The sequence below is a fragment of the Equus przewalskii genome, chromosome 26 (assembly GCF_037783145.1).
Source record: "Equus przewalskii isolate Varuska chromosome 26, EquPr2, whole genome shotgun sequence".
Classification (NCBI taxonomy): domain Eukaryota; kingdom Metazoa; phylum Chordata; class Mammalia; order Perissodactyla; family Equidae; genus Equus; species Equus przewalskii.
The window spans coordinates 3,717,019-3,722,770 of record NC_091856.1 but is presented as its reverse complement, the minus strand read 5'-3'; positions in this window follow the sequence as shown (position 1 = coordinate 3,722,770).

Here is a 5,752-nt window from a genome sequence, read left to right as displayed (position 1 = left end):
CTCTAGACCAGACTCTGTCCCCCCTCCCTTCCGCAACCCTTTCATCTCCCTTCCCCCTCAATGACGAAATAGCCTCTCGCTTTTCCCCAGTCTACAGCTTCTGCTTCCTAGCTCCACAGGACCCTGTCCCTCTCCTCTACAACTCCACGTCCTCGCTTCCTTCCCTTTCCAAGATGCATCCACAGTAAAAACAGCCCTCCCATCACCCACCCCAAATACAGGAATCCCCTGCAGTCCGCGGCCCTGCGTTACATGCCAGGCAGGCGGGCGACTTGTCCCCCTTCGCTTGGGACAGCTGTCCTGTCTCGGGGGATTCTCCAAGTGTGCCAGGTCCAGACCACCCGGAAAAAACTCATTCGGCCTTCGGTGGCAGAAGCGTCTTTACCAGGGCCACAGGCGCACTCCTGTCTGGGGCATGAAGGGACCTCGGGCCCTTTCGTGGAAAAGACACCTCCCGGGGACCTCCACACAGGCAGGCAGGCCTCCCTCCTGGCGCCCAGTGGGGATGCTTTAGCCCTCGGAGCGGTAGGGAAGGGGGCCTGGCAGAGACCGAACGGTCCCCGCGGTAAGAAGTTTCCGCGGCTCTGCCCCACTCGCCCAAGGAGGCCCTCGCCCCCAGAGCACACCCCTTACACGAGTCTCCCCGCTGCGGCTCCCCGGATCGGCTCCCCAGAGCACCACCGATCCCCAAAGCGGGCCCTGCTCCTCCGTCCCGCCCCGCAGGAGAGCCTTCCTCCTAAGCCAGCCCGAACGGCGCTGGGTGGGCGTGCCCGGACCGGGACCGGCGCCCCCCGCTCCCCGAGCGATCCTCCCGGCTCTCGGGGGCTGGGAGCTCCTCCTCGCCCCGGCGCCCTGCGCGGGCCCGCGCCGGCCCAGGGGGCCCGGGTCCCAGCCAGGCTACGACTCTCACCGGCTCTGTGACCTTGGGCAAGTCACTGCCCGGCGGCAGCCTCAGTTTCCCCCTCTGCCCAGCGGGGACCGGGAGAGCTCGCGGGGGGGGACGCCCGACTCCCAGGGCTCCGGGCCGGACGAGGCTACCCCGCCCGCGCTCCACCCCTTGGCGGGGCCGCGAGGCTGGACCGCACGCCCTTGGCCGCCACCCGCGAGAGCCCCCCACGGCCCTCCCGCCCGGCCCGCTCCCGCCCCCGTACCTGCTCCCGGCGCTCGGCCGCATGCGCCGCCACCCTGCGCGCCCGCCCGGAGAGGCCCGGGGCCCGGAGGGCTGAGGCGGTCGGCGGCGGCGGGCTCGGGCCGGGGCGGCGGCGGGGAGCGCGGGCGGCGCGGGGGCCCGAGCTCGGCAGGGCCCGGCCTAGGAGACGACGACGGAGGATGGAAGTGCGCGGCGGCCGCGGCTGCTGAGGCGGTGGCGGCGGCGACCGCGGCGGCAGCGCTTCCGCTCATGGCGGGCCCGCGGGCAGCGGCCCCGGCGGCGCCTCGACTCCGGCGCGGCGGGCGCTGGCTGGGCCCGGGCCAGAAGCTGCAGCGGCTGTGGCGCCGGCGGAGGCGGCTCCCGGAGGGGGCGGGGGCGGGGCCGGGAAGCGGCGGCGGCGGAGGGGGCGGGGCCTCCGCTCCGCCGCCGCCAATGGGCGCCGGGCTCCTGGGCTCCGGGGCGGTGGCGGCGGGGGGCGGCCTCTGCCCGGCCTCTCGCCCGGGCCGGGAGGCTGAGGGCCGCCGGCTGGAGAGGCCTGCTCGGGGGCGCGCCGCCCCGGGTCCGCCTCCGGGGCCAGGCCTCCCGCGACCCAAGCCCGCCTGCGCCTCGGGCTCCGCTCGCGGCTGCCGGGGCGCCGGTGTTCGCGCCCGCGGGGTCGCCGGGGCTCGGCCCGGGAGATGCCTCCCGCTGCCCGGCTGCGCCGCCTCGGCCTCGCTCCCCCGCTGGCCCGCGCTGCAGCCGCCGCCTCCCGGTCTCCGTTCCGACGCTCAGGAGGAAGCTGTCTGCGTCCTCAGGCTGCGTCTCCGCGATGGGTCAGCCCCGGCCCGGAGAGGACGGCTGAGGCCGAGACGGGCGGACGGAGAGGCGCCGCCCGAGCTGGGTCAGGAGCCGCGGCCCGCCGGCTCAGCCCTGGCCCCGCGCCCCCTTCTCTGACTCTCTTCCCGTCCTGCTTAAACGCCCTGGCCTTGGAGGACTGGCAGGAAGCCGGCCCCGCGCCGGGCCCGTCTCAGAAGAGGGAGAGGCTGCGAGGTGAGGAGCGGCTTCTGAGCTGGGCTCAGTTTTCCCGAGAGTAGTCTGCGGGTTCGCGGCCCCCCTGGCCGCCCTCCCCTCTTGGATGTGATGCTGGTCGCCGAACCCATTTTCTCTGTTTCTCTGACGCCCGTACCAAAGCCGTGGAGGAGCAAAATTGCTCAGCCGTGTGCTGGGGGTGCCGCCAAGTGCAGCCATGTGGGCGAGGGCGCCGCTGAGCTGCTGACTCGATCCTTTCCGTAAAGGGTTATCCTCAGCCTTTCCGCCCATGCAGCCGCCGACTGGGGACCGAGCAGAGACGGCGACCAGTTGACAAGGCCCAGTGCTCCGGTGGCGGGCTGGCCCCATGAGAGAGAAGTGTGAAGGAATCTGGCAACAGAGATTTCCGATTCCACCCTGACGCTTACTAGGGGCGTGATCTTTCACGCACATGGTCATCAGCCATGTTAGGCACTGGGGACACAGTGATGAAGACACAGTCCAGGCCTTCAAAGGATCGACGGCCTCCTCGGAGGATGGTGAGATATGCTCTTGGAAGTTAGGAACTGAAGAATGAGCAGCAGTTTACCAGGTGGAGCAGGTTGTGGGAAACTGGACTGGGAAGACGTGAAGATTCTAACTGGCCAAGGGACCTAGTATTGCCTGAATTCCATTCTTGATTTTACAGTCACAGAGGAGGTAGATAACATGGCATTACTACCCGGGGCTTCAGTCCCAATGCCCGCCCGCCGTAGAATGCCCGGAAACGCTGCCTCTAAACTATGGCGTTCTTCTCTCCTTTGACACGGCTCAGCAGCCTTGAGCCAAGTCAGACCTACTTTCACCCCAAAGCCCAAACCCCAGTTGCAGCTCTTACAACTCCCATTTGGTCAAATGCCTTGCCCAACAGCCCTAGAAGAAAAGGAGTAGGCAAGCTGTTTAATCCAGTAACCAAGGCTGCCTTGCAGGCCAAGAAGAAACAGGCGAGAGGGCCAGGCGGTGCCCTGGGCCGCCTCACCTTGCCAGTTAAGGGGTGCAAAAGAAAGGACAGAGCACGTCCATGTGTGCTGTCATCTTCATCTCTGAAATTTCCATCCTCCAGCAATCGTCAGGAAGAGAAATGAGCATGATGGGTTTAGGAAACCACAAGTTTAATAGGGCTGGAGTGCAGCCTGGGTGACGAGTGGAGAGTTAAGAGGAGGCCAGAAGACCATGAAGAGTCTCGAATGCTACGTTGAAGCATTTGAACTTAAAGCAGGTAACTAAAGAGAGCTATTGAAGGGTTCAGTGAGAGAATGACATGGTCAGATTGGATTTTGGAAAGACTCTGGCTGCTGCATGGAAAATGGATTGGAGAGGAACAAGAGGAGAAGCAATAAAGCTGGCTAAAAAGCTCTTTGGCAAGGGATGAAAGTGACACAAACTGGGGCAGAGATGGTAGGAATAGAAAGCTATTAAGGTGGTAGAATCACCACGACCTAGCTGTTGAGGAAGATGAGAGGATCAAGGATGACAAAGATTTTTTCTTGGGCAACTGGGTGACAGTAGTGCCATTCCTGAAGACAGGAGATACGGGAGGAGGAACGGAGAACTGTGGTGCTGGTTAGATCAGTTCATTTCTCTGACCTCGCTGTCCTCATGCATATAAGGCAGAGGGCTGAGGGAGCTGGACTAGAGTCACTACTATACAGTTTCTAATGTCATTCTGAGACTGGCATCTAGGGATTTACAAGGAGAGGCAAGGTAGCAGATTGCCCATTTCACTTTCTGTTTCTATCTTTTTTAATTGTAAAATACACATAACAATTTTATCATTGTAATCATTTTCAAGTATAAAATTCAGTGGCATTAATTACTGACTTAACTTGGGCTGCCATAAAAAAAATACTATAGGCTGGTGTCTTAAACAACAGAAATTGATTTCCTCACAGTTCTGGAGACCTGAAGTCCAAGATCAAGGTGCCAACATGATCGCTTTCTGGTGAGAGCTCTCTTCCTGGCTTGTAGATGGTCAATTTCTTGCTGTGACCTCTCGTGGTGGGGAGAGAGAGCGAGCAAGCTCTCTGGTATCTCTTCTTATAAAGGCACTAATCTGGAGGATCTTGTCAAGATGGTGGTGTACGCAGACTCTGAACTCATCTCCCACGAACACAACCAGGTTACAGCTGTTTTTGGAAAAGTTACCCTGGATTGAAAACTGAATAAAAAGAACCCCCACAACAAGGTACAGTCCTGACTAAGGCAGGAGAGGCAGAAATTCCTGCTGGAGAGGAAAAAAGCCACCTTCGGGAGCAGCGGAGTTTCTCAGCTGGCCAGGCAGGAGCCACCCTAAGGTACACAGCCTTCCCTAGAGGAATGAGGTCCAGAGCGGGGCCCGATATTGCTATAAGCATCCTTCAGACTCAGCACAACTGAGACGAGGATCTTACTGTCTGGCTTTGCTGGCTATTAACTGCAGCGAGGATACCCCCAGAAAAGCTATTTCAAGAAAGCCAAAAAGACCTGGGTCTTAAAGGGCCCATGTACAAACTCACCGTTCTCAGCAACCTAAAATCACCAGAGAGAAGGCTGACAGTCCTTTGGTGAAAAGAGACTCACCTGGTGGGCTCTGGGGGCATCTCAGTGAGAGGAGGAACCTCTCTAGAGACTGAGACGTTGGTGGGGGCCGTTGTTCTGACCTGCTCCAGGCTGCTGACACAGACCTGGGCCGGCAGATGCCATTGAGGTTCTTCCCTTGCCCTGTTATCCCAGGGGTCTGCCACACCCACTAGGACCCAGATTTAATCCAGTTCAGCCAGGGTAGGCAGCTCACCCTAGGGACTGCCCCCCCCCCAACAGTAAGCATTCAGGCTACTTTTCCCCCTGCATTGACTGCATGCCTTGATCCTCTACAGGCAGGTGAGTGTGTCTGACTCTGTGGGGCAGAGCCTGTGTGAGGATCAGGTGAACCATTGAGGGCATTGGTGGAGAGGTGGGGGCCTCTGCAGTGAGGCACCAGGGTACACTTCAGGGGGTTGAGAAGTGTGCACAGACCAGGACTGTGTTGACGGTGTATGTGGTCCTGTGGGGGGTGAGGCTTGTCAGCGGCAGAAGACCTGTGCTTCACAAATAGCTTTAAAAAGGATCAACTCCACCTTCCAAAGCCTGAAACAATTAAGTGTTCCCATGCCTAGTGCCAGCCTCACTCAGCTGCATTCCTAAGAGAACTGACAACAGCCTTGTAGGCCTGAGGCCCTATAGCAACTGTAAGCCCCTGAGCCTAGCAACCAGCTACACTGTGTACCCACCCAATTAACAGGAAAACTACAACAGGAGTGTGCTGTTAGACTTTGTAGCCAACCGTGCTGAGGCTCCCCAAAGTGGATTTACAAACAGCTGGCTAGGGAAGGAAAGACTAGACTCCCTGGGTACCTGCATTAAGAGCAACCCTGGCACAGCAGAAGGACACAAGTAGCCCACAAAAGGGTTACTCCTGGTCATTTGGACTGGTGACTAGAGGGAAGCACACTGCTGGGCCTCATAAGGCATCTCTTACATAATGCCACTTCTCCAAGCTCAGAAGACATATCTGACTCACCTAATACATAGAAATAA